This window comes from Suricata suricatta, chromosome 3 (assembly GCF_006229205.1).
Source record: "Suricata suricatta isolate VVHF042 chromosome 3, meerkat_22Aug2017_6uvM2_HiC, whole genome shotgun sequence".
NCBI classification, from domain to species: Eukaryota; Metazoa; Chordata; class Mammalia; order Carnivora; family Herpestidae; genus Suricata; species Suricata suricatta.
In genome coordinates this window covers 1,992,914-2,001,586 of record NC_043702.1, presented here as the reverse complement: position 1 = coordinate 2,001,586, position 8,673 = coordinate 1,992,914, and positions in this window count along the sequence as shown.

The following is an 8,673-nucleotide window of genomic DNA, read 5'->3' as shown; positions in this document are numbered from 1 at the left end:
CATGCAGTAGATGTCAAGATATGTGAAGTGATAAACCCAGAGTATGAATAAGTATATAGTACACTAACTTTTGTACAAAAAACGAAAGGAAATAAGAAAAAATAGGTATATTTACTTTGTAAAAAGAAACCAAAAAAACCCAGAAATGAACGAAATTGATTTCCGTAGGGGTGGTGTTGGGGTGGGGTCAGGGGAGGTTTGGGGGACTAATACTTCTCTGAGCACACCATATCACTTTTGCTTAGCTTTTGACTTTTCGAATCAAGTTGATACTTATTTACATATTCAAAACATTAACTCAGGTCAACAGAGAAGGAAGGAAAAAACCTAAAATTGCGTGCAAACAGAAACAAATGAACCATCCACGCATCGAGTGGTTGATATAACTGTGGCAGATTGTATTTTCCAAAGATGACTGTGACCTCGTCCCTAACCCACAAATCTCCGGCAGTGAACTTGACATGCCCCCTATCCAGAGGCAGCATCTGACACGTCCACCCTCTGGAATCAGGGAGGCTCCCATGATGGCCAGGATGAACGCAATATGGCGGAAGTGATACTGGGCAGCTCTAAGAATAAGCCCCAGTTGGTCCAACAGCCCCTGCCTGCTCTCAGAGCCCAGCGCCTCCGTGGGAGAAGCCCCGTCTCCACTGCAGGAGAGAGAGGCCAGCTGGGGCTTGCATGCATCCAGCAAAATCCCTGGAGCCATTTTGGACGGCCCGTCCTGTTGGGTCTTCAGATGACACCCTCATCTGCATCCAGAGAAAGCACCTTGAGAAAGAATCACTCAGCTGAGCACTGTCAGCCCACAGAGAGGTCAGGGATACTAACCAAAATCTTTTAAGCCTCGAGTTTTGGGTGCCTTGCATAGCAACAGATACTCAGAACAATAACCACATGGAAGAAAAATACCTTATTTCAGTAACTTTTGAGGGTCACCTGAGCCTCAAGAGAAAAAGGATAGTTTTGCTGGGTACAAATCTTGAACATTACTTAATCCATTTATTGTGAAACTATTTTGAGTGTGTTCTATGACTGTGTAAATGAGTAATTATACTGATGTTTTGGGGGATGGAGAAATAAAGGTGGAGTAGCAGAAGGCAAGGAAGAACTCGGCGGTGCTAGACCTACCGGAGATGTGTCAGTACGAACTTTAAAGGTGTGTGTGTTCGGGGGGCGCCTGGGTGGTTCAGTCGGTTAAGTGTCGGACTTCAGTTCAAGTCATGACCTCACAGTTCCTGGTTCAAGCCCCGCATCGGGCTCTGTGCTGACAGCTCAGATTCTGGAGCTGCTTTGGATTCTGTGTCTCCCCCTCTCTCTCTCTCTCTCTGCCCCGCCCTCGTTCACACTCTGCTTCCTTGTCTCTCTCAAAAAAATGAATAAAACACTTTTTTAAAGTTTTATTTTTTTAATGTGGGCGTTGGGGCACCTGGGTGGCTCAGTTGATTAAGTATCTGACTTTTGATCTCAGCTTGGATCCTGAGCTCACAGGTCATGGGTGAGCTCTGAGTCGGGCTCTGTGCTGACAGCATGGAGCCTCCTCGGGATTCTTTCTCTCCCCATTTCTCTGCCTCTCTCTCCCACTTGCTCTCTCTCTCTCTCTCTCTCCCTCCCTCCCTCTCTCAAAATAAATAAATAAAAATTAAAAAAGAATAAAATAAAAATGTGTGTGCATGTGTGTATCTTGTCTCTATCTCCAACAGGGACTGGGCACAATGACTGCCATCAGTGGTGAGCACACCAGCAACCTGACGTGGTCCCTACACATCATCCGTTTTCCACTAACAGAAACCAGGGTTCTGAGGGGACCCGGGCCGTTCCAGGACTGAAATAAGCAGGGTGAGCTTAGGATGTCTGGTTCTGCCAGAAAGTGAAAAAGTGACCAGAATACCAAGGAAGTGTATCAGAGGGAGGGGCTCCCACTGGTTGAACGGAAGACGATTTGAGACGGAAATGAACAGTAATGACAGCAATGAGTTAGAATGCATCATGCTTTAAAAACATTTTTTAATGTTTATTTATTTTTAAGAGACAGAGAGACAGCAAGAATGGAGGAGGGGGAGAGAGAGGGGGAGACACAGAATCTGAAGCTGCTCCAGGCTCTGAACTGTCGGCACAGAGCCCAAGGCGGAGCTCAAACTCACGAACCGTGAGATCATGACCTGAGTCACCCAGGCGCCCTGCATCATAGTTTTTAAAAAGAGTGAAGAAGAAGAAGACCATATTTCATGCTGGTTTCAGACAGCCAACGAGAAGGGAAATGGCCCCTTTATAGATGAGGAGCAGCTACAAATGTGGGCGGAGTGACAGGGGTTCCGCACGTGATTCTGCAGCCAGCATCGGAACGGATGATTCGTGCAGGAGTCCGCAGCGGGTGCCAAAACCGAGGCCAGTGTACTAGGAAACACGTTACTTCCACAGTCCGGTGCACCCCACCCTCCACACACTACTTCCTAAACACCAAGGGCAAGAGTACTTTTATAGTAGAGAAACCTGGCAGCGCCCCTTAGCCAAGCGCTCAAAACCCATCACCCACCGGGGGCCAAGGGACTTTTGGGCTTTGGGGACACCTCACTTGTGACGTATCTTTACCCAAAATATGAGACATTCATCAGAGCATAAAGAAACCATCCGACAAACTCATATTGAAGGACAGTCTACTAAACCACTGACTTGCCCTCCTTAGAAATGTCCTTGTAGTAAGGGACACAGGACACACCCATGACACCACAGCACTCTTCACAGCGGCAGAAAGGTGGACGAAATCCAGGTGGTCCCGCCCAGCTCCCTGCAGCCATGGGGAGGCGGGCGGGGGCCGCCAGCTCTAGGAAAGCCTTGCAAATCCCCACTCGGTCCGTCGCTCGTGAGCACCTTGTGTGTCTGTCTAGAGCGCCACGTTCTTGAACTTGAGCCCTCACAGCCCCTGGGGAGAGTCACAAGCAGCGAGGCCGGTGTCGGAGCAGGGCTCTGCCCGAGGTTGCGACGGCCGTCCAGTTAGCAGGGGACCTCACTCTGGAGCCTCTGAAAAGCCAGACACCTGCTGCCCTGCCCCTCATCCCACCGGCCAGAGGCACAGGTGGCTTCTGAGCAGAGAGTTGGGGTCACTCCCTGAAAGTGGGGGTGTCGGGGACACAGCCCGGGGACCAGAGCAGCTCCCAGGCTGCCTCCTGCCTGGCTGGCCAATGCCACCCTCTCCAAAAGTCGGCAGGTGGTTTGAGTCTCACCGAGGGCAGCTGCGGGCTGCTCTGGGGGTCCTGCGTGCTCACACACGCAGGCGGGGGTGGTCGGGGGGCCTAGGAAGCGGGGGCGCCCCCCGTTTTCTTTTCCTGAAAACACCACACTTCCGGGAAAGCTGGCGCTCACGCTGAGCCCTGGTTCCCTCCAGGCCAGACAGCCGTCTCCCCTGTCCCCCGCCCCCCGCACCTCTGTCACCTCCGGAGGCTAGACGCTGGCCGAGCACCGTCACAGGCACCGTCTGACACCTGGGCGGGCAGGGTCCTCACGGGGCCTGGCGCTCTGCACCCGCGTGTTTTAACCAGCAGGTCAGGGACAACGTCTTCCCGGGGCCGGGCCCCTCTCCCTGCAGGCTGCCTTGTAAACACGGTGCCAGCCTCTTGGCGGGCTCGCCAGGGCCCGGAGGCGCGCGGCCCAGCGATATTTAACAGGAAAACTTTCTGAACAAACAAAACATCGTCCGAGGCCCACCCTCGGCATGTGCAGCGGGGAGATTTCATAACATTTTTATTGTTCTGGAAAGGGCTTATGTGACCTCTGAACGACCTAAAACCAACAGTCAGAAAGCCCGAACTTTTTTAAACCATTACCTTCTCCCCCACCTTGAAGCCTCAGCCGCCTCTCGGCCAGGGACCCGCGGTCAGGCCTGGCGCACGGCGAGGGCCACGGCGAGGGCCACGGCGTCCATCGGGCCGCGGCGCTCCTGGTCGCGGTAAGGACGGGCAGGCGCCTTCCTCGCCCGCCCTCACAGCCTTTCCCGCTCTCCAGTAACACCAGAGAGATTAAAACTTTTAATCCCACCCTGGACCCAAAACTGTTGCTCTTGGCTGGGGAACAGCAAGTAAGAGTAATTAATGGAGGGCCGGAGACGTAGGAAAACAACAGCGGGTTTAATAAGGCGAGGAGGGCCCTTTACGAGGCAGCGGCGCCCCACCCGCCCCAGCCCTGCAGAGCCGCCTGTGACCGCGGCTCCGGAGGCTGTGTGGGCCCGGCCAGGGGCGCCCCCACGCCGTCCGGCCAAAGACGTAAAACATTTTGTAAACTTTGAGTAGCTAAATGGCAAAACCTCCCAGGAAGGCAGGACCCCAGGAAGGAAGGTCAGCTGAGTAAAGTCCACGGAGGGGTCAGAGGACCCAGGCCCGCCTGCGTACAGGGCACCTGGCCAGGCCGCATTCTTCCCTCTCCCCGGACTAGACCCAGTCATCTGCGGGGGAGACCAGCCCCCCGCAGTGCTGATGGCGTGTCCCCTCTGCGGAGCCGGCTCCTTGTGCGTCTGCACCGTCCCCACCAAAGAAGGCAGACCCATCTCGGAAACCCCTTCTGGGGCCTCGTGGCACCTGGTAAAGGTTTGGATTCATGGTTCTTAAACAGGTGCCTTTAAATGTTGGGTCACTTGAGTGCTCCCCCTCTTTTCAGTGTGGTCGGTGAGCAAATGTGGGGGCCAGAAGAGGCTCTCCTCTGGTCTGTGTGTGCCCTGGGAGACCCAGAACCCGCAGCGCCGGCTGGCGGGGCAAGAAAGAAATGAAAGGACCACTTGGCATCCATAATTGCCAGAGTGGGTGGGCGTGGCCGGTGGGCGTGGCCGGTGGGCGTGGCCTGCCCCGAGGCCACGCAGCTTCAGGATGGAGAAGTCAGCTCCACCAGACACCTGCCTCTAGGTGAGCCGGTCAAGCCCGCAGGAGGTGCCCTCACTGCGGAAGAAAATGAAGTCAGACACTCTAAGTCTTGACCGAGGACACGGCTGTAACTGGGAGGAGACGGAATAAAAGTCCAGCTCTCGGGCTCCGAGCTTTAAACTCCTCTGGCTGTGGGAGTTGAGTTTGCAGCAATCCCGACCGCCTGAAATATGACCGTGAACTGGAGAGAAACTCGCACTGTCGCCTGAGCCGCTGTGGAAGTACCTGCCCCCGGGCAGCTCCACCCTGAGATCCGGGGCTGCGTGAAGCGGAGTGTCCAGGTGGTGGACGTCGCGGGCTTGGGTCTCCAGGAAGAGAGACGTGCTTAGGCTTCCGGTTAACGAGGTTGGTGCAGGAGGCACCGGCAGCTGGAAGAAGAGCCTGGGCTCTGGCTCAGAGGACTGGACACGCACTGGGGCCCTTTCCAGGCCCTGGCCAGCGAGGGCCCACCTCCCGCCCCGGCCTTCGGTCTCGGCATGCGGCTGCCGTCTGCCTGCGGCTTCTGCCCGCTGCTGGCTTCTGCCTGTGTCTCAGTCCCCACAGAAAGGACTCGGCCGCCTCTTTGTCACCCTCCCTTGTGCAGTGTCCCTGCTGAGCAGAGCTCTCATGCCAGGCCAGGTCGGAGGTCACCCGGCAGTCGAGCAGGGACAGCGTTGGGTCGGCTGCCTGTCCCTGGTCCAGGGGACTGACCAGTGTGGTTCGATCCCAAGGCCCACATTCTCACAGGGAAGCTTTGGACAGGGGCAGGCACCCAGAAGGAAAGTGGGCGCATTACCCCCTGACGGGGACCTTCAGCGGTGGGAGCACAAGGGGGGACAAAGCCCCACAAAGCGCTGAGCCCCCCCGAGCGTCTGTGCACGGAGCGCTCGTTTCTCGGTTGCACACAGCTTTGGCCGCCCGGCCGCCGCGGTGCACCCGGATTCGCTCCCCTCCCAACGTGGGGCTCTGCGACCCCAGCCCCGGCCGGCCGCGGGACTCTGCCCTGGACAGAGCTGCAGGCAGAGGGGTGCGGACACAGCCCTCGCAGGCCCGGGCCTGGTCCCAAGGCACCGGTGACAGGGACCAGCAGGTGGAGTGAGACTTCCCGTGAGCTCCCGGGCTCGGACGGGGTCTCGCGTGTCCCCCGAGCAGGACATTCTGACCTGGGAAGGGCTCCTTCTGTTTCTTTCATTTGTGTTCGCTTTGCACTCACGTTTTCACTCTTTTTTAACCTGCCTCAGTCTTTCGTTTCATGTGCATCTTTGCAAGCAGCCTCGGCTGGGTTTGGGGCGGAGGGCTCACCCCATCGCCTCTGGTTGTCGGACCTGAATTCGACCCCTTCGCATTTCTAGTGAAGCTGCGTGGTCGGAGGCGTGTCCGCCATCTGACGTGATGCCTCCCTGACCGAGCCTTCCCGCTGTGTCCTCTCATCGCTCTGGCCTTTCCCCAGCAGGACAAACTTGCTCGAAACGGTGTGAGGGCTGCGGGTTTCATTTCTGTTGCCACAGTGGCTCACCTTCATGGTCAGCCTACTTCCTAATCAGTGTTCCCGAAAGAGGTCTAGCCTCCTCCTGAATGAGGAAAGACATCTAGTGTATTTTACCACCTGCTTGTGGCCATTACTGTCCATAAATGCAAAGAAAGCAAATTGCATTCTTTTTTAAAAATTGTTAATGTTAATTGATTTTTAAGAGAGAGAGAGAGAGGCAGAGTATGAACTGGGAGGGACAGGGAGAGAGGGAGGCACAGAATCCGGAGCAGCTCTGGGCTCCGAGCTGTCAGCACAGAGCCTGACTCAGGGCTCAAACTCATGAACTTCGAGATCATGCCCCAAGGCGAGGTCGGAAGCGCAACCAGCTGAGCCCCCAGGCACCCTGCAAGCAAACAGCATTCTTACTGCGAGCTGCACTTTTAGGGATGTGCAGTTGGTCCAGAGAGGGTGTGTGTTCAGGTGTCTTGCTGGGCACCCAGAGGGCCTTCTGTCTAGGATTCATGTCTCCCTCAGCGCTGGGGCGATCTTGGCATTGAACTATGTTAAACGTGACACTGCTCCTCCCCTCCTCTGTCTGCTCTTCCCTGGCGACCCCCTCCTGTGAGGACTACCCCTGCCCACTGGTCCTGCAGCCCCTGGCGGCCCCAGCGCCGCGGCACCCTTTCCGCCTCTGTGCTCACGTGCCTTGCCCTTGGTGAGCGCCTGCGCCCTCCTTCCAATGCACCTGCTGTCTCTGGCTTCCTTCCTATTTCTGTGACCATCTTGTTCGTTTCCAGATTTTTAATTAGATGGCATCCACTTCTATCAATTCCGATAAGTTTTTCCTATGAATATCTTCTTGTAGCTTATCATTTTTTTAAACTTTTTAATGTTTATTTATTTTTGAGAGACAGCATGAGCAGGGTACGGTCAGAGAGAGAGGGAGACACAGAATCCGAAGACAGGCTTCAGGCTCTGAGCTGTCAGCACAGAGCCCGACGTGGGGCTCGAACACACAAACCATGAGATCATGCCCTGAGCCGAAGCCGGACGCTTACCCACTGAGCCCCCGGCGCCCTATTTATCACTCTCTTGAGGCCGTGACTTGCCCCTTTTTTTTTTTTTGAGATGCTAAGATCTCAGGGCACCCGAGTCTCTCAATCGGTATTAAATGTCTGACCCTTGATGTAGGCTCAGGTCACGATCTCACAGTTCGTGGGATTGATCCCCGAGTCGGGCTCTGTGCTGACACTGTGGAACCTACTTGGGATTCTCTCTCTCCCTCTCTCTCTGCCCCTCCCCTGCTTGCGCCCACTGTCTCTCTCAAAATAAATTAACGTTAAAAGAGGAAACTTGTCTTAAGGCTGCTCTGGTGAGGAATGGCCGTGCGGGTTGTATTTTATTTGGCTACATGCTGGTTTCTGGTGTTCGTTATCCCAACGGATTTGTGTTGAGACTTCTGGGCACGTCTTGGGGAGAAGGAGGTTTCTTTCTGTGTCTCGCCTTCTTTCTCACTGACCCTGCTTCCCCGGACCTCCCTCTTCCTTCTCTCTCTCCCCTGTTCCCTTCTCTTTCCCTCCTTCTCTCCCCGACCACACCCTGTCTGCCTAGAGGGTTTCCACGTCCCCACCCGGCCTCTGGGGACCCCTCCTCCAGCCGGGGTCTGGTCCTGCAGCGCACGGGGCACGTCGCTGGTCCTCGGCCTCCGGGTGGGGGCCGTGAGGCCACCTCGTCAGGCGGGGCCCTCGCCCTGTCAGTTCCGGACCGGCGCCCAGCTGACACCCCGCGGCGCTGTGTGTCTGTGTCTGTCGTGAGTCGTTGGTCTTGTTTTGTCATGTGACTGCGACTTCTCACAGTGTCTGTTATCTACTGTTGTTCAGCATTTGGGCCAGAGAAGAGGCCTCAAAGTGCGGCCCTGCGAAGCCACGTTGTCCCGAAGCCCAGAAGGTTCCTTTCTTCATTTCCTTAAGTCAATTTAAAACCAACTTTGAGCCCCACCCTGTGGGGCTGGTGGAAAATGCAGCCCCCTCCTCTCCTAGAGGCACTCCAGAATCCAGAAGCTTCCGCGGTGTCCAGAAGAGCTTGGAGGGCCTTATGCCACTGCCCCCCACCCGCAGTGGCCCCTTCCCCCATCCTTCTTCTGCCCTAAGGTTCACAGCCAATCCCAAGCCCTTCTCGGTGCTCAGGAATCCTCACCGAAGAGAAGGACCCCGGCGCCCGGGCTGGGGTCCCCGGGGCACAAGAAGGCCAGGCCTCTGAGTCCCTCCCTCCCTCCCGGCCGCTGCTGTGGGGCTCTGCTCGGGTCCGGGGCCC